This window comes from Panthera leo, chromosome A3 (assembly GCF_018350215.1).
Source record: "Panthera leo isolate Ple1 chromosome A3, P.leo_Ple1_pat1.1, whole genome shotgun sequence".
Taxonomy (NCBI): domain Eukaryota; kingdom Metazoa; phylum Chordata; class Mammalia; order Carnivora; family Felidae; genus Panthera; species Panthera leo.
This window is the reverse complement of record NC_056681.1, coordinates 44703327-44723267: the sequence shown is the minus strand read 5'-3', so window position 1 is coordinate 44723267 and position 19941 is coordinate 44703327. Positions and strand designations below refer to the sequence as shown.

The following is a 19941-nucleotide window of genomic DNA, read 5'->3' as shown; positions in this document are numbered from 1 at the left end:
GCAGGGATGGGATGGGTAGTGATTGCTAATAGGTATGGAGTTTCTTTTTGAAGTAAAGAAAATGTTCTGGACCAAGATGTATGGATGGCTGTACAACTTTGTGAATATGCTGAAAACCACTGAATTATACACTTTAAAGTATGATATGTGAATGAAATCTCAATAAAAAGATGTCATATTGATTTCCATAGTTGCCTTGAGCCCCAACACTAATCCTGTGACTGAGTATTTAATCCCCATTTTATGAATGAGAAAACAGAGGCCCATCCAAGAAGGTATTGGGATGTCCAGAGTTATAAATTGCCATGAAATGGCAGAGCCAGAAATTCAAGAGGTCTGGTGTTCCTCCAACTTTGCAGGTAACAAGTAAGATCATGAACACAGGAGAGCTTTATCTATGTGGTTTCTACTGTCTGCCATCCCTTTACAAAAATTCTCTCATTTCCTGTAAAACAGCCCCAAAAGGCAGGTACCAGGAATCCAGTGTTTTTAAATAAAGGGGACAGGGAAGCCCAGACAGCTTAAGTAACTTGTACAAGGCAAGGATGTGCCTCTGAGAGTGAGAAGGTAGAAATTCCAATCCAAGGGTGCTTGGCTCTGGGCTCTCTTTCCCTCTATCACGCCCTGCCTCTCAATGAGCTGGTCATCAACACCAGTCTAGAAGTGGCCGGTGGAAAATATCAGAGCTGATCACTCACATTTGAAGGGCCAAATTCAGGTTGGGGTTCAAATGGTCTTCAAACATCTAAACCCCAAGAAACCTAAATGTGTGGCCTGAATGAAGTCTTCAACATTGCGAATGATGGAGATAAAGCCACATTGTAGGCAAGAGTGAAAAAATGTTTTAAAAAAATGTGCTTTTTTGGGCATACCACTCCTAAAAGGCAGGATTGAATATAGAAGAAGCCAACCTAAGGCAATCATTTTGGGGTGAGCAGGCTCAGTAACATACCCACAAGGACAGCGTGTGGGCTGGCCAGAGACTGCCATGCTAATGTCTTCTCTGCACATTCTTGACTTTGTACAGATCTAAAGAATATCATACTTCCATTCAAGATTTACATTTTGTTTCCCCAGAAAGTTTTCCTATACCTTTGCTACAACTTTCCAGATGGGAGAGTATGGGCCAAAAAAGAGCAATTTCCCATTCTGCAAATGCCATTTCAGGGCCTCCAGGTATTTTGAAGTGAATCTTTGCAGCTATAAGAACACCCTCTTCAAAATGAAGCTGGTGTTAAAATTCCTTTCACATGAGGTAAATGAGGCCACTTTAGAGCAGAGATTCTCAACGCTGGCTGACTATTAAAATTGCCTGGGGAGCTTCAACATGTTTTGATGGCCAGACTGCACCCCAGATCAAATAAATCAGACCTTTTGGGGTGGGACCCAGGAATCACAATTTAAAAAATTTCCCCAGGCAAACCCAACTTGTAGGCAAGTTTACAACCACAGCATTGGATTGGCACTGGAGCCTAAGAGAGAAATCTCCTAGGGTTTGTAAAGCTACAGATTCCTGGTTCCAGCCCCAGAGGGTCTGATTCTGTAGCTTGGGGGCTGGAGCTCTGCATTTCTAACAAGCTCCAGGAGACACTGATGCTGCAGTCTGAGGAACACTTGCTTGAGACCTAAGAGCAAAATGTGCACTTGAACCCAGATCCAATTAGGTGGGGTGGGTTTTTGGGGGAGGGGGGACTGGGGTTTGGAGGAGGGTGGTAACATGCCACTGAAAGAATTCTCCAAACCCAAATAAACCCTACATCCCTGCCATCTCGGGTTGGCAATATTTTACCAAGAGCAAATTTCTACAGTCTCTAGCACGGCAATCCTAACGCTCACATGTGCTGTGAGTAAATATGTTGGTGCTTTTATCTTCCTTAGAAGGGCACATCCTGTGATACCTCAGCTGTTCAAGAAGCTAAAGAGCCTTTGTTTTGACAACCAACCTCAGCCTAAAAATCTAGGGTCCAGTCAGGAAGACAGTGAATAAGATTCATGGGGCTTCATAAAGGAGCAACCATTAATTAGATCTTGTCTTTGCCTATGACTAAGCTAACACTTTTCTTTAACAGCCTTTTGAGATTTATAGTATATTATTATAAAACAGGTTGAAAGAGGGGCGCCTGGGTGGCTCAGTTGGTTAAGTGTCCAACTCTTGATTTCATCTTACGGTTCATGGGTTCAAGCCCCACGTTGGGTTCTACATTGACAGCACAGAGCCTGCTTGGAATGTTCTCTCTGCCCCTCCCCTGCTCTTTTTCTCTCTCAAAATAAAAATAAATAAACTTAAAAAAATAAGAGAGATTAAAAGAAAGAAAGAAAAAAAGACATTAGCTTTTATCAGAGACAACCTTTAGGGAAGAACTAATGTGGGAAATGTTGAATCTGCACTGCACGCTGTTGGTGTCCTGCCCAGTCCCCCTTTACAAGACCAGGTACCCATGTCCCTGCTGCCATGAGCACTGGCTGCCGAAAGCTCACAGCTTTCTCCCTTCTTCTGGGCATACCCAGAAAGTCACTTCCTCCTCAGGGAGAGACGCTCTGCTAATGACATGCTGATGCAGGTCATAGAGGAATGGCCTTCTTGCCTGTATGAGGGACAACTCTGGGGTTGCTATTCATGTTGCAGAACTCCCTGTGGGATCAGGCTGAGGCTAGACTCCAGCTGTCTCCATATCTTTGCCTGGTTTCCTGCTCGTCCCAGACTGCACCCCTCACTCCTTTACAGGCTGCTCCTGAGACCCTGTCTCAATAAATCACAACACAAGAATCTGCATCTCAGGCTCTGCTTTTAGGGAATTCAGTCTGAAACAGAAACTGAAGATATGAATAGAAACTACTGATTCCTAAAACAGATGTCTGCCTGCATGTATCAGGGGTGGGGGTAGGGGTAAGGGGTGGGTGGGGAGGTGGCAAAGAATGAGCGGTTTATAAAAGATAAACCAGTATGATATAATCCAGGAGATTCTCATATGGCATGGTCACGGTGGGATGGCCAGCAAACAAGACCCACCTCCCCTTTTGAGCTTTGTCTTTCTAACCTGCAAGTGGTAAATAACCTTTCCATCACAGTATAGGTATAAAACTGATGCTAACATCAGTACGTGAAAGATTATTAGGGGACAGAACATTCACAGTCCTAAAATATCACCCCACAGATTACTTATCATGAAGAGGAAAGGTACTCTGACAATAGAGAAATCTGGGAGACACCATCTTTAAAAAAATGTTTTTTTTAACTTTTATTTATTTTTTGAGACACACAGAGAGACAGAGCATGAGCTGGGGAGGGGCAGAGAGAGAGGGAGTCACAGAATCTGATGCAGGCTCCAGGCTCTGAGCTGTCAGCACAGAACCTGATGCGGGGCTCAAACTCACAGACTCACGGACCACGGACCTGAGCCGAAGTCGGACGCTTAACCGACTGAGTCACCCAGGCACCCCTGGGAGACACCATCTTAATCAAGTGATCAGTATGAACACCTCCAACAATGAGACACCTGACATCATGAGCCTCAGATGTTATACTCTGAGAAGGTACAGTACCCCCTGGGTCATCTCCCTGCCCCCAAATGTGTTCAGAATCTACACAAGAGAAAACTATCAGACAAATCCAAAGTCAGGGACTTTCTTCAAAACCACTGGCCTAAACTCCTCAAAATATCAATGTCACAAAAAATTTTTTCTTAAAGACTGTGGGATTATTATAAATAAAAGGAGAATAAAGGGACATGATAACTATTGAGTACACAGAATTGATCACATATGGCATCAATAAAAAACAGCTATAAAGAACAACTGGAGATATTTGAATAAGGGTATATAACAGATAATATTGTATTAATGTCTAATTTCCCGACTGTGGTAATTTTATTTATGTAGGAAAATGTTCTTGCTCTTAAGAGATGCAAACTGCAGAATTTAGGGTCAAAGCATGAAAATTTTGGAAAGTAAGTGTCAAATGGTCAGCACCCCTTTCCCCTCCAAAAAAGGGGGGATATAGAAATAAGGAAATTGTGGCAAAATTTCAATAATTGGTGCATTCAGGTGAACAGTACTATTCTTAACTTGCCTATAATGTTTGAAATTTCTCAAAATAATAGATTAGGGAAAATATCTACCATCTCCCTGGGATTTTGAGTATAAAATTCATGTATTCAACTCTTACTACTATTTCCAAGCATCTAGGCTTGCTTTCACGGGGAGAGAGATCTCAGGTATGGATTCAGTGAGACCCACAGCCATGTGTGAAAATACTGGGCAAACCCCAGAATGCCCCACAAACGTAAGGTGCCTCTGGCGGCAGAGAACAAACTCTGGGAAACTCCTATACTATATCTGCCCTCAATCCAACTGACTGGGACCTCATGGTTCTGAAGCAGCCCAGTGGATATTACACCCACTTGGGAGACAGGACTCTCCAGCACTAGCTACATTGTGGTCACACCCAATTTAAAGCTCTTCTGAGTGTGGGATGAGAGCGCCTTTCTACTTGGCTGTATTCCCTTCATTCCCAGGGCCAAGCGTTAGTAACCTAGACAGGAGCAAGAATAAATGACTCCAGAAAGCACATTCTAATGTAGGACAGGCAGAAAGACACTACGTGTAGTTTTATTAAGTTGCACAGATCTCAGATTCAACTAAGGGAAACGAATAATTTGCAGCAGAATTTCCAAATGATGTCCTTTCCTGTCTCAATCCAGAACTCCAGAGGGTGGCATAACCTATCAATGCAGCTTCTAATGACCAGGCTCCCAACCACCACATAGGAGGTGTGTTTACTTTGACTTTACAGTCCAGTCTCTTTTCAAGTAAATGACATAGAGAACAAAGCAATATATAAAGTACATAAGATTTTGATGTAGGTTGTCTCTGGAAAAAAATACTGGTGCAGTAAATATAGTCAACAACCTTCTATACATAAGAATCCTAATTCAGCTGTTGAATAGCAAAAATGGAGCCTAAAGGGACTAGGTACGAGGCATAATGTCAAGTTATTACTATCAACAAGGTGGTACATTCCATTTGACTAGAGGGTCTCAGCACAGGTGCAGTGTCCTCCTGGATGGCTCTGTCCTCAGGATATGGGGACAAAACAAGTATACACAAAAACCAAAAAGCTGGGGTGCCTGGGTGGCTCAGTTGTTTAAGCATCCGACTTCAGCTCAGGTCATGATCTTACAGTTTGTGAGTTCGAGCCCCGCATCAGGCTCTGTGCTGACAGCTCAGAGCCTGGAGCCTGCTTCGGATTCTGTGTCTCATTCTCTCTCTGCCCCTCCCCAACTTGTGCTCTGTCTCTCAAAGATAAATAAAAATGCAAAGAAAAAAGAAAAGCCAACCCCCCTCTGTGTGTGTTGAAAACACACCTTCATTAAGCTAAACAATTATATTTTTGAAATGGACAATTTACATAAACATCTGTTGTAAGCTATCCTTGATTATTTTTTAAAGAAAAAAGCTGTTACAATTAAATACTTCAAAATGTGCTATGAATTTTTCTTTCTAAAGCAGACCAGTAGGTCATAATTCAACTAAAAAGGGGATGGCTTTAGTGAATTAACAACTTCTAAAAACATCTCATAGAATCAATGGCAAGTCCTCCAGAATTAAGTAAAGCAGGCAGTGACTCTAATCGAGCAAGGATCTCATACACCACTTCTTATGGTTCTCTCTGGCTCCCTTCTGCATTTTTGCATGTGTGAGAATATATGCCTCTGCACAAACACTGTCCCGTCTGCCATGGAATTTGGTACAGGTGAGATCTACCTGCGTGGAAAAGCCACTCTTATATTTTATCTAGGTACTCTGTTTTGCTTCCACTTACAGAAATAATGGGCCCTGTAAACTGGGACATCTGGAGGCATTTAGATGACCAAGTCAGCAGGAGAGGTTGAAGGAAGGACTATCAGGACCTTCTAAAATACAGCTTGGCTTTTGGCTTTTGCCTGCTTCTTCTCTACTCCCCAATTCCTGGACCCAGATTCCACCCCTGGTCTCCTATATCAGGCTTTACAAAGGTATGGAAGGTGATTCTCTCTTGGCAGGGGACTCACTGCTTGCTTCCATGCCAATCCTGGTCATGCACTTAGAGCTAAGTAACCCACAAGGACTACCTCAGGTTTGGATCTGAAGTGGTGAGTGGCAGGCTCCATCCAGGACTTACCTGGATTTCCAGCAAAGTGCTCCCTGATAACTCAAACTTTAGGAAGACTCAATGCTCTTTCTGAAGCCTGAGCTTTGGTGGACCTTCCCAGCTTTTAAGAAAACTAATAGTTTTTCCTTGTTTACATGATATCTAATAAACAGTCATAGAATGAATCATGACAAGTCGATGGAGTTAATTATAATAACAGGATGCTGATCCCATCAATAAAACACAAGAAAATGAAAATAAACAGCAAAAGCAGAGCCTTGGCTTCCAAAGATGCTTTTGTCCAGGACTTAATTATGGCTTAAGAGTCATACTGCCTGTTTCCCTAACAAAGAGCTGTAGTCCTGCTACAAAGCAAAGAACTAAAAAACAAAACAAAACCATACTTGATGGGATAGTGTAGATTAATTCTGATACTTTATAAATTCTCTATGGCTTATTACAATTGACAACATTTCCCAAAGAATGTTGGGTATACCAAGGCAGTCCATGGAGGCATAATTTTGAATGCCCAGTTCTTATTTTAATAGCTACATCTATTTAGTGCAGTTCCCAATTATGGCAGAGATGTTAAGTTTACTTTTTTCCCCCCAATTCTTCTTATTGTGGTAAAATATACACAGCATAAAATTCACCATCTTAACCATTTTTAAATGTACAGTTCAATGGTGTTATGTAAATCCATATTGTACAACCATCACTACCATCCATCTCCAGAACTCTTTTCCTCTTGCAAAACTGAAATCTATCCCTAGTATAAAGTAACTCCCCTGACCCTGGGAAACCACCATTCTACTTTCTGTCTCTATGATTTTGGCTCCTCTAAGTACCTTACGTAAGTGGAATCATACACTATTTGTCTTTTCATGACTGGCTTACTAAGTTTACTTTTTAAAATATATGTAAAAGATCAGTAAATTTAAAGAAAAAGTGTTAGGCAAATCAAGAATAGGCAAGATGGTGCAAGAATAAGAGAAAAAAAAATGTGGCCGCAGCAGGTGGGATTTGAGCTGAGACAATATGGACTAAAACATAAGGATATTTCCCCCATATTAATGTTTATACACCTTGCTCTTGGACTCAAGGGAAAATATGATCCCCCAAAAAGCATCTATTTGCCATTACTCAGCTCTTTCCTTGCCTGGGATCAAGCTACTCTGGAGTGCCCATTGGACACTGGCTCCAACCCCCATGTCAAAACCAAGGTCAGATCCTGTCCCTTCCCCTACATCCTGCAGCTGCAAGTAATCTTTCAGCACACTCAATTCCTTAGCCCACTGTGTATGCATCTCTGGGGCACTTAGCCCATTTGACTCTGCATTATACTTACTTCTCTTACTAGCCTAGCTCTACCCCAGGCAGGCATTGACCTCATGCCTGCTGTACGCATGATGGGGGATTGGGTAGGAGGTCATCTGCAAACAACATGTCTAATCCTTGTGAGTGAGGAAGAGGAAAAGCTCAGTGGGCAACAAGAAACATCATAGACACTGGGGTCTCTCCATTAGCTTCTTTCTGGGTCCTCCATGCGTAACCTCTGATCCAGGCCTTTCCTCAGCCAGGCCCAACAATAGAATCTGGCTGCTCAGCTCCAGTTTAAGAGACAAAAGGTTCTTGTCTCTGTGTTTATCAGGAAATGGGTGGCAAAAATCACCACAGCTACCAAGATCCCTCTGGCCTTTGGCCATCTTAAGGCCTGGGTAAGAAAAGGAAGCAGTCCAAATTCTTCCAGAACAACAAATCCAAAGTGTTAGCAGCTCCTTCCTCACTGCTCATGAATTTCCTCCATTGGACAGCCCCTCCAACCTCCCACCAGCTGGCAAGGGGTGGGCTTTGGATATAAAAGCCAACACTGAGTTTTAGCTGACACCCACTGATGCAGGGCATTAGTGATACATGCTCCATTCAAGGTTCTCAAATACAGAAAGCCTTATTCCAACATGGGGAATGATATTTAATTCCAACAAAAGAGGTTGACATGTACTAGCTGTTTGAGCACAGCTCAACAGATGGTCCCTGGCAGGTCCTCGTGGCTGGAATGTTCTCCATTGACCATTAGGGCCTAGTCCCAACCTGGACTCTGGTGCTTGCCATCCTCCACTTACAGATAGGAAAAAGAAAGGATGAAAAGCTTCTGCTCTTGACATTTCTGTATTGGCCTTTCCGTGTGTATGCTGTCTCTCAAGGGTCCTCCCTTCCTCATTCTGCCCATGTGAAGACTTCAGCCTTAACAAAGCCTCTTCACATGATGTTGCTTCAATGGGCCTCAATGGCAAGAAATGTGCAATTCGGGGCATGGCACTGCCCAAAGGCTCAGGCTTCTAGCTACATGAGGCCGATGCAGGAATCATCTGAAGAATCAAGGACCATGGGGGCACCTGGGTGGCTCAGGTGGTAGAGCATCTGACTCTTGGTTACGGCTTAGATCATGATTTCATGCTCGTGAGATCAAGCCCCACACTCTGAGTGTGGAGCCTGCTTGGGATTCTCTCTCTCCCTCTCTCTCTCTCTGCTCCTCCCCCTGCTTGTGCTCTCTCTCTTTCTCTTTCTCTCTCTCTCTCTCTCAAAATAAATAAATAAACATTAAAAAAAAAAAGAGTTAAGGACCAGACTGAAGTCAGAGTCCTGCATCTACATGGTCTTTCTCTTGGAGCATTAGATCCTTGTGTATATATCAAAAGGGAAGCAAATACACCCCAAAAGCCACACCGTGGCCAACATGCCAAGCTTGGTGGGAACTGAATCAAGGGCTTCCTTAATCTTTGGTGAAGAGAAGTGAGGAATCTGTCATCAATGGTTTCTGAAAATATATTAGTAGAAGAGGCCTCTCATGTGGAAAGACAGAAAAAACAATTGCTTGTACTGAAAAGATCCATCTGATAAAACTTGTTGGCACAGGAACCAATTTCTGTTATACACACAGATACACACACACATATATATACACACATATACACACACATACACACACACATATACACACACACATACCCACATAGAGCAAATGAAAAATTCCCAGAAAAATCTATTTCAAAAATAACTAGTAGTTGATGTCCAATGATATCTTACTTTCAATCATTTGAAATCTAAAACATTTCTTTAGAGTCTGTGAAGCTGAATTAAACCCCTCTGTAATATTTAAATCTGGAGAGAAAGGGAGGCTCAAATTGATTCTGGTTCCACACAGGGCCCTGGCTAATCTCTCAGTTGATAGAAAAATTGCCAGGGGAGCTGAGGAAATTTTACCCACCATTCAAGATGGCAAAAGTATGGGGGAGGCCTGGAGGAAGGGATATCCCTGTAAGGATCATTGTGTGTTTACCTGAGTCCAAGGGGTATTAGAGACTGTCTAGCTTAGCTCCCCACTTGAGGGAAAACACTAGAAACTGATAGAACTGGGTCCAGCTCTCTGAATCATGCCATCTCCCTAAGCATACAAGTTGATATTTTAATTCCTCGAGGCCTCTTTTTGTCCCCTAAAACTCCAAAAGGAAAAAGGCTAATATATTTTGGGTTCTGGGTTTTGTTCCCTCACACGAAGAAGGGCTGCTGCTCCCTGAGCGAGGGGGCCTGAGCTTCCTCAAAAGGATTCTAAAAGCACATCCACAGAGGATTTTTGTGAAAAACTTCCAGGGCCTTCGGTGATTTTTCCACTCTACCTACTGAGGACTAGGAGGAAAGAATGAACAAGGCAGAAACAGGAACAAAAACACAAATCTGCCTCCAGGGAGGAGGAGGGATTGCCATTTTCATAGAGGAGAAAGATCTGGTGACTTCTGTGGCCTACGAACTTCCTGTCATTGAGTCTCCAACTAGAGATGAAAAGGGCAGATATGGAGACAATACTGGCAGGGGCCTTTATTGAGTCCTGTAAAACTAAGAAACAGAAACAAAGAAACTGTTGTCCTGGCTGCTCTTGGAGTTGAAAACAGGAGAAGGAGCCAGGCAGGCTCTAAGTCTTGGCCCACTGACCTTTGACCCTGAGCAGTAGCATGCACGAGTCTTCACAGAAAGGCAAGCATTTCATGGATTTGCTGTTCTTAGTGTTTAAGTGCTTTTGGTTACACTAGTGCTATTTCATGGACTAAATCACAACTGCATTGTGACCAATAAGATATTTTGTGGTCGAATCAACTATTACCGATGTAATAGTGAGGCAAGGTCTGTAAAGGGTAAAGCATATCTAACTCTAGAGTATGCCGTTGATAAAATTATGTGCCCAAGGGTACCGTGGATTGGGAAGCCAGCCGCTAAATTGGAAGGCACTGTCCCTCAACAAAAATGGAATAAATATCTAGGACACACTGTGCATTTTCAGGATGATCAGAAACCCCTTGTAAGTCTGTGAAAATCATGCATGATCTGCCATTTAAATGCACAGAAAAATATTGGAGGGATACATACCAAGGAAAAGAAATACACTAGTCAACAAACAATCAAAACCAGTTCTATCTCTAGGAGTGGGTTCATGGTAATATTTTTATATTTTGCATTGTGTTTTTTTCCGCAACATACATCAAAAAAATAACTCTTACATGTTTTTTTTTTAAAAAACCTTCCTCAATATAATAGATATCACCAGTCTAAACAAACTAAACAGCTGTTTGGGGAATTTTTGATCTGGAGGCTTAGCTAATTTTTTAAGGTTAATGTGGGAGCTCATCTTTCCTAAAACCACATCTTACCTGGAGTTACCTGCTTCCTCCTTCAGGTCCTGGAACATCTAGTATACTCCACTATTATATTCTCATTCCATTATATGATACTCGTTTATAATTCGTGCTCCTTGCGGGCTCTACTGTCCAGGTATTTCAAATAAATAAATTATTTCAATAATAAATTTCAAGAAATTGTCTTGAAGTTGGACTTAAGTGTTGCTACACTGATAACAGTACAAGTAAAGAGTTGGTCAATCCTCATAGAATTCCTTGAAACCATATTCCAAAGACCTGGAAGTGGCTTCAAATCAAGAAACAGTTTAAGGGATTAGCAGAGGAAATGAATCAAGCTAGTCATAGCAGAATGTCTTCAATGCGCATGATAGGAAAATGTCTTACTGCAAAAACTGTTATCACTATGTGATCTCCTCTAACTATGAACAAAGCCATGACCCCAAAGCACTCTACCTGGTCTGCCTCCACTGAAGGAAAGAGTAGCTATGTCTATGGTATCACTTGGGAGTTTCAGATGAAAGGATTCTTGACTTTCAGAATGCAATGTAAACTCAAGTCAAAGAGCTTATCTTTCCTATCTCCCATCAGATATTCTTAATGCTTATTTATTTTTAAGAGATAGACTGAGCGTGAGTGGGGGAGGGGCAGAGAGAGAGGGACACACCGAATCCGAAGCAGGCTCCAGGCTCTGAGCTGTCAACACAGAGCCCAACATAGGGCTTGAACTCACAAACCATGAGATCATGACCTGAGCCAAAGTTAGATGCTCAACTGACTGAGCCACCTAGGCACCCCTGCCATCAGATATTCTTTAAGAATGTGAAAGGTAGGGGCACCTGGGTAGATCAGTCAGGTAAGCATCTGACTGATGCTTGATTTCTGGTCAGGTCAGTTCATGAGATGGAGACACATGTCAGGCTCCATACTGACAGTGCAGAACCTGCTTGGGATTCTCTCTCCCTCTCTCTTTGACCCTCTCTGGCTTGTGCACATGTGTACATGCATACTCTCTCTCTCTCAAAAAAAAAAACATTAAAAAAGAAAAGAATGTGAAAAGTAGGCACTGAAATATCCAAGAGTTAGTGGAAATGTGTGTTTACAATCCTTAGAAATAGATAATGTGTGAGAAGAAACCATAAACTTTTAAAAAATATTTATGTATGTAAGTATGTATGTTTGTAATCTCTACACCCAACATGGGACTCAAACTCATGACCTCAAGATCAGGATTCACACGTTCTTCAGACTAAGCCAGCCAGGCAACCCAAAGAATTTGATAACACCAAACACTCTTTTCATGGTACCTAAGATACTGTAAGATATACCCAATATTCTGTAGCCAAAGATTATTGTGAGCTTCCCATGTTCTGCTGAACCAGACAGGAGCACACGGGAAAGGAGGAAAACCAACCTTTGTGACACATGTGTTCTAGAAGAGTGGCCTGTTGTCAGATGCTGTGGAACCTAAAGATGAGCCCCCAACCCTGAACTAATGGCCTATGGTACAAGGAGCATTCTAATATGGCAAAGGAGGAAATATTTATTTTGCTGGATAACAGTGCCTATGACACAGACACTGTGTGAGAAGACAAAATACAAACTGATTTCTGCATCCGATGACTTAACCTTTTTTCCTGACAACCTTGTGAATACACTCTCTGACATCTTCAGAAGAAAGCGGGTATAAATTAATGAAGAATGATCACTTTGTATCTGGCTTTTCAAGAGGAAAAGATGGAAAGGAATAATATGGACTGATATCAAATTCCATGTCTGAATTCACTGTAGTTGAAAACATATATTTAAAAAGAAAAGAACGTACATTTTTTTAAAATATGGAAAATTGCATTGGATGCAGATGTAAGAATTAAAACTCCAAGTATAGTATAGCTGTATTAGATTTATGCACATACATTTTTAGTTTTATGATGCAGCAGCTAATGGTCTTGACCAAAACAATTCATGAGATGCTGAATATATCTACATGTAGGTACTGAACAAAGTAAAGCATAAAGCAAAAGAATCCAAGACACAGGGAGAAATTCATTGGCAGTTTTTTCTGCTACAGGTTTATGATCTAAGATTATATGCAAAAATATAAATAATAAAAGGTACGTACATATTTACACTTTTCTCATAATTTCTGGATTGTCTTCTGTTTTTATCTCCTTCCCCCAAATAATCCTTTCCATAGATATCATCCAATGAACTCACTGTGGGCTCAGAATGCCCCATGACTTTACCCTTGAGCTTAAACCTGTAAGAATTATAAAATGACGCCCTGCTAAAACTAAGGAGTTCCCATTCCTGACTCCCACAGAATTAACATCAGTACTTGAGTCACGACACACAGGTATCCTTACCTGTCTTCATCCATCATGTTTCCAGAAGTTCTAAATCCACACACCCACCCAAATGGCTAAAATAAAAAAGCACTCAATACCAAGTGTAGACCAGGAGAATAGAGAATTCAGAAATCTCATATACTGTTGGTGGAAGTGTGAATGAATAGGAGGACTGGAAAATTTGGGGGCACCACTTACTGGTTTTGAATTATTTAACCATCCTACAACCCAACAATTCCACTCCTATATTCCTAACTGAGGCATGTCCCCAAAAAACATGCACAAGAATGTATAGCAGCATTATTCAAAATAGCCCCAAACGGGAAACAACTCAAATATCCATCAACAGTAGAATTGATAAGCCAATCGTGTTGGGTTCGTGCAATGGAATACTATACAAAATGTTGAACGAAAGAAGTCAGGGTTAGAAGAGCATATGCTGTACGATTCCAGTTACATGAATTTCAAAAACAGGCAAAGCTAATCTATGGCAACAGAAGTCAAGAGAGTAGTTATCCTCAGGGTGCACAGCACTTCGGGGGTGCTGAGAATGTTCTGTTTCTTGATCTGGGTGCTCCTATGTAGTATATGTTTACCACTGAAAATTCATCTAGCTGTGTTATTTCTTTTTCTTATTCATGTTTTATTTCAGTGGAAAGGTTTTTTGATAAAGCAGCACTGAGTGAAAATGGGTTGCTCCGGATGGCCACAGAGCAGCTAGCTATGGTCACTGTTGTCAGGGGAGTTAATGCAGTGAAACGTTGGGCATGTCTTCCCCACCCTGTAAGCCACCGAGCTTGTCTTCTGACCTCGTGTTCTAACATTGGTCAAGTGGAAAAAGTGAAGGGTTGTACCAGGGACTGGCAGTCTGAGCTTCTTTTGGTTTTGGTATCAATGCCACTGCATAGCGCTGGGAAGCTCAGAACTTCCTGGGGCACTTAGCCCCTTCCAGAAGAAGTCAGTGGAGGTGACCAACTGCTACACTACAATATTGGGCAGAGCTGGCCAAGGAATTTTTGAGTTCTGTGTGTTTGGTTCTGGGGTGGGGTGGGGTTGGGGGTAGAGTTTCAAGACACAGTGATCCCCAGTGATCCATTTAGTCTGGAGTGTACCTGCAAGGTGACAATAGGAGTGAGGGAGGGAAAGGAGAGGAAGAGAGAAAACAAAGGCAACAACTGCCTTCAATGACCTGGTCCAGCCAGAACCCTCGGTATCCTGCAAAGCCAGCCTGAGCCTCATCTCATAAAGTTGCTTTGTTTGATCCCTTTATTCTACTTGAAGACAAAGGAAACTTTAGAGACTTATCTTAGCCTAGAGGTGATGGGTCCAGATGGCAATGAGGGTGGAGCACTGGCCTACATCAGGCCTGATGTACTTGCCCCCAACTGAAAATGGACTGTGAACTCATAGGGAAGGGAGAGGAAAGTACAAGGCCTTCATTTTCCCACACTCTGGTCTCTGGGCAATGAAGTGGAGAAAAAGAGGAAATAAGAAATAGCATTTAGAGAGTGCAGGAACAAGAAATCCTTGATCTCTTTCCTGGCTTTCTAGCTTCTTTTTTGGTACAAAGCTAGCAGAAGGCACACAGTTGATTTAATCAGATGCTCCTCTACTAGCAGACATTTACAACAGCCCATAACCCAGATATGATGGAGGAAGCATGGCTGGCACATAGTGGGAAGGTGCCCTGGTCCTTCTTCTTTGCTAGGGAGCAAGGTTAAGGCTCATCACACATTTTCAACTTCGTATTTTTTTATGTACCAGCTGGGGTCCGCTAACTGCTTTACAGGGTAATGTCTTGTTTCTGCAAGAGGCTTCTGATACTTTAATACCTATAGAATATCCAAAGGGCTGGCATTTTTCATTCATTCATTCAAATGTTTACTGAGTGTATGCTACATGCCAGACACTATTCTAGGGCACTGAAAAAAAAAAAAACAAAAAACAAAAAACAATGAACACAGACCAAACCTCTGCTCTCAATGAGCTTCCCTCCTCATACTGGGAGGCACAATTTAAGCAAGTGGACATATATGTCAACTCTGTACAAGTACTATGAAAAAAAAATACAGTCAGCTAAGGTGACAGAAGAAATGAGGGTCCAAAGGTGAATGCTTCCTGGAGGAAGGGCATTCCAGGCAGAGGGAATAGTAAGTGCAAAGGCCAAGAGGTAGGAACCTTCTAGGCAAGGAGCTGGTGGGTCTGGAGCAGAGGGATGAAGAGGGCAGAGGTCGTAAGAGAAGACGGTGAGGGGATGTGAGGAGTCAGAGCCTGGAGCATCTCAAAAGACATGGCGATGATTTTGGTTTTATTTTATTTATTTTTTTTTAAATTTTTTTTCAACGTTTTTTATTTATTTTTGGGACAGAGAGAGACAGAGCATGAACGGGGGAGGGGCAGAGAGAGAGGGAGACACAGAATCGGAAGCAGGCTCCAGGCTCCGAGCCATCAGCCCAGAGCCTGACGCGGGGCTCGAACTCACGGACCGCGAGATCGTGACCTGGCTGAAGTCGGACGCTCAACCGACTGCGCCACCCAGGCGCCCCTGATTTTGGTTTTAAATGAAAAATACTGGGGGCACCTGGGTGGCTCAGTCGGTTAAGCATCAGACTCTTGGTTTTGGCTTAGGCCGTGACCTCATGGTTTGTGACTTCGAGTCCCACATTGGGCTCTGCACTGAGCAGAGCCTGCTTGGGATTCTCTCTCTCATCCCTCTCTCTCTGCCCCTCCTGCATGCTCTTTTTCTCTTTCAAAAATAAATAAATAAACTTTAAATGAAAAATATTGAAGGGCTTTGGACAGAAGTGACATGACTTGGATCTAGGTTGACAAAAGTCAGATCCTTCTCTATGCTGCTTAGAAAACAGCCCAGGGAAGGCAGGACAGGTAAAAGCTGAGGCACCGGGAAGGTGTGTCCTGCAGCGGTGCTAAGAACAAGTAGTCCGATTGGGATTCTTACAGGTAGGGCTGCCAGGGTTTGGAGACAGATGGGAGCACAGAGATAAGAGACGGACAGGCATGAGGGATGGCTGTGAGGCCCAAGCACCTGCAGGCATGGTCACTGGGATGGGGGAGACCAGGGAGGAAGCAGATTCATGAAAGGAAACCAAGGGCTCAGTGTTGGTCTTTGTGAGTCTGAGATGCCAGAAGTTGGGCTGAATGGACAGCTGGATGCAAATATCTGGATTTAAAAGAAGACCAATCTAGGGATCTAGGCTGGGAATCATCAGTATATGCAGGGCATCAAAGCTACAAAACTGAATGGGATTAACTATGAAATTACACTAGAGATCTCTTTTTAATAAATGAACAACATATTGTGTTCACCTGCTGCCGACATGGTACAAAGTCGTTTTACAGCTATTAACTCACTAAATCTTTCCAGCCACCCTGAAGTCAATCTCTATTATTATCCTCATTTCACTGATGTGCACACCAAGGCACAGTGACTTTTTTTAAAAAATATTTTTAATGTTTATTGTGAGAGAGAGAGAGAGAGAGAGAGAGAGAGAGAGACAGAGCATGAACAGGGGAGGGGCAGAGAGAGAGGGAGACACAGAATCCAAAGCAGGCTCCAGGCTCTGAGCTGTCAGCAGAGCCCGATGTAGGGCTTGAACTCATGAACCATGAGATCATGACCTAAGCTGAAGTCAGACACTTAACTGATTGAGCCACCCAGGTGCTCCAAGGTGCAGAGACTTTTTTTTTTTTTAATTTTTTTTTAACGTTTATTTATTTTTGAGACAGAGAGAGACAGAGTATGAACGGGGGAAGGGCAGAGAGAGAGGGACACAGAATCGGAAACAGGCTCCAGGCTCTGAGCCATCAGCCCAGAGCCCGACGCGGGGCTCGAACTCACAGACCGCGAGATCATGACCTGAGCTGAAGTCGGACGCTTAACCGACCGAGCCACCCAGGCGCCCCGGTGCAGAGACTTTTAAGCATCTTGCTCAAGGTTAGTGGGAATGAGCAGGGGGTGGGGAGGAGAAGAGAGGCTGAAGGCTTCAGCTCTGGGTGCTCTGGAGTTAGGAGGTAAGGGAGATGAGGAGAAACCAGCTAGGCGACCAGAAGCAGCAGTAGGCAAGATGAGAGGAAACGAGGGAGTATGGTGTCCCCAAAGCCAAGCTAATCAAGTGTCCCTGGAAGGGAAGATAGATCAACCATGTCAGATGATGCTGATAGGTCAGATGATGCTGATAGGTGAAAACATACCACTGGATAGGAAAATGACATCTTTACTTTCACTAACCTGGTTTTGAAATTAACCTCCTCCCATTTCGAATGCAGGCAACAAATGCCAGTGGTTCCCACAGTAGCTGAGACTCTGTCACCAACAGAAACCCCGAAACATCTTCATTGCTGGTACCTAAGTACTATTTCTGCTTATCTTGGCTTCTAGATGAAAGTAGTTCCTAGACCTTGCTATTTATTTTTATTTATTTTTTTTAATGTTTATTTATTTTTAAGAGAGAGAGAGAGACATAAAACGAGCAGGGGAGCGGCAGAGAGAGAGGGAGACACAGAATCCGAAGCAGGCTCCAGGCTCTGAGCTGTCAGCACAGAGGTCAACATGGGGCTCGAACCCATGAGCCGTGAGATCATGATCTGACCTGAAGTCAGATGCTTAACTGACTGAGCCACCCAGGTGCCCGATAGACCTTGTTATTTAATGTGTTAATAAAGAAGTACCTGTGCTATGAAAGCATGCATTTTAAGAATTCTGATCATTCTACTGTGATAGAATTGTTTTCCCTATGTCATCCTACATATTTTATTTTATTTTGTGCATTTAAAATATGATTCTGAGAAGGGGATCCATGACACACAAAAAAGTTAAAAATTTCAAGCTCACATCAATATTAACCACAAAGGAGCAACCAAAAGCCAACACAAGTAGAGGAACAGCATTCCTCACCTAGGGCACCAGCTTGGCACTTAACCGGCCATCCAACAAACTAAGAGACCATAGACACTTCATGGTGATTGTGGCTGGGGTAGATGAGGCTATTATCACAGCTCACACTCACCAAGGATGCCACAGAGGAAGGTGACTTCAGTACATCTGTGTAGCCACTGGGATGTGCCCAGTCAAGGCCCCTGGGGTGGGGGGTGATGCTTCTTCTCTCTACAGGGTTTTCACTTGAGGTAAGGTCCTCTTTGCCCTACCTCTCTGATATCTGACCACCTTAACATCATCGGGAAAAATAGAGGAACTAACAGCAAAGTCACCACTCCACACTTCTACAAAATCTGGGAAAGACCCCAGCGCAGAAGCCACAGCCTCATTAGTCTGGCTTTTTTCCAGATCACACAGGTCACACGTTAGTAGAATGAGGGCCATACTGGAGCTTTACCTCGTAGGGTAGTTAAGAGATTCAATGAGCCAGCAGCTGTGACGCACTTACAACAGTGGCTGGCACATGGTAAACACCGTAGGCATTGTTCACCAAAGACAATCTTGCCTTTTCTCTTTCTTTCTCACTAAAAAAAGCACCAATAATAAAATGCCTCTGAAATTTCACAAATTCAGTGTTAACCAACACAGCATTCAAGAGTAAGTGACATTAATTTGTAAAACATAGCTTTTGTGGAATACTTACAGTCATTCTCAAACTTGAAAAGAAAAACATAGAGATGTTAAAGAGTAAATGGCAGCCCAGCTCTCCCACCCCGATACCTACTGCAGTCAGACATCAAGATTCTGATGGCACCTGACATACTATCATGTCTTCTAGCTAACCTAACATCCCTGTGCCTTACACACACGGAGGGCTGGTTTCTGCCTTTGGTGTCTGTCATCTGCAGAGTTTGGGACTATCTTGCAGGACTGCGTTTCCTGGATGTAGGACAAGTCAGCTCCTCAACCTCTCTTCTTTGCCTTTCTGTCACCAACCTGGACTTCCAATTTAATTTTTGCTCAATAATGCAGAGGGTAAAGAGAAACCTCTGGCTAAAGTTCCACAGAGTTTGGCACTATTCTGACTGTGAGGTGGAGAGTTTAATTAAAAATCACTGTGCATTCGTTTAGTTTATGGGGGAAAAAATTAGCCACCAAGGTCAAGGGAAATCATGGAATGCCAAGGTGCTGTGCAAGAAGCTTGGGCAAGTAGCTGTGGTCTACTCCCCATATTTTGTGGAGAAGGAAAGGAAATGGAGGGCATGTAGCATTTCCACAGCTATGAGGGAATACAGTTCCTCCAGAGACACAGGAGAGTTAAAGCACCCCCTTCCAGCTGCAAAGTGCCTCTTTGCAAATTGCCTGCTCTCCCTGCAGTCTATGGCAGGGAACAAGTTGGGCTGGTTTGAAACTTGCCTGGGCAACCAGCACCACCTGGTTCGCCTGCTGTTGCAGGATTCCTGCCTGTCTCATGACTTGTAAGTAAAGCCTACCCTGGGGAATCTCACTCCTACACTACACCAGGCTGCCTCAACCCATTTCCTGGGAAAGAGGGGAAACCTAATAGTCTGGGCTCCAAGGCACCAAGTGTCTGTGTCATTTTGTAGTGATTATATTCTGTTACCTTTGCTAGCAATGAATGACAGCATCCAAGAGCTAAGATGAGGTTTTAGTGACCTCCTCCAACCTGCCACTGCAACCCTGGCCTCTGTACTCCCATTCTCCTGATAAAGACCACTCCCTTACAAATTACTCAGATCAGGTGCGATACGTGCACAACACATCACGATTAACCAGCATAGCAAAATGCCCCCCCCTTTCCTTAATCATTTACAACCACATCCGCACTACAGTACACTGGGTCACATTTTAGGTTAA

General features: G+C 43.1%; 1 protein-coding gene across 7 annotated transcripts in view; it reads right to left on the bottom strand.

The window, feature by feature from the left end:
• The window catches only part of RIN2 (Ras and Rab interactor 2), a 223719-nt gene that overhangs the window by 45351 nt on the left and 158427 nt on the right, over positions 1–19941 (bottom strand). The gene's annotated exons all lie outside the window — the stretch shown is intronic.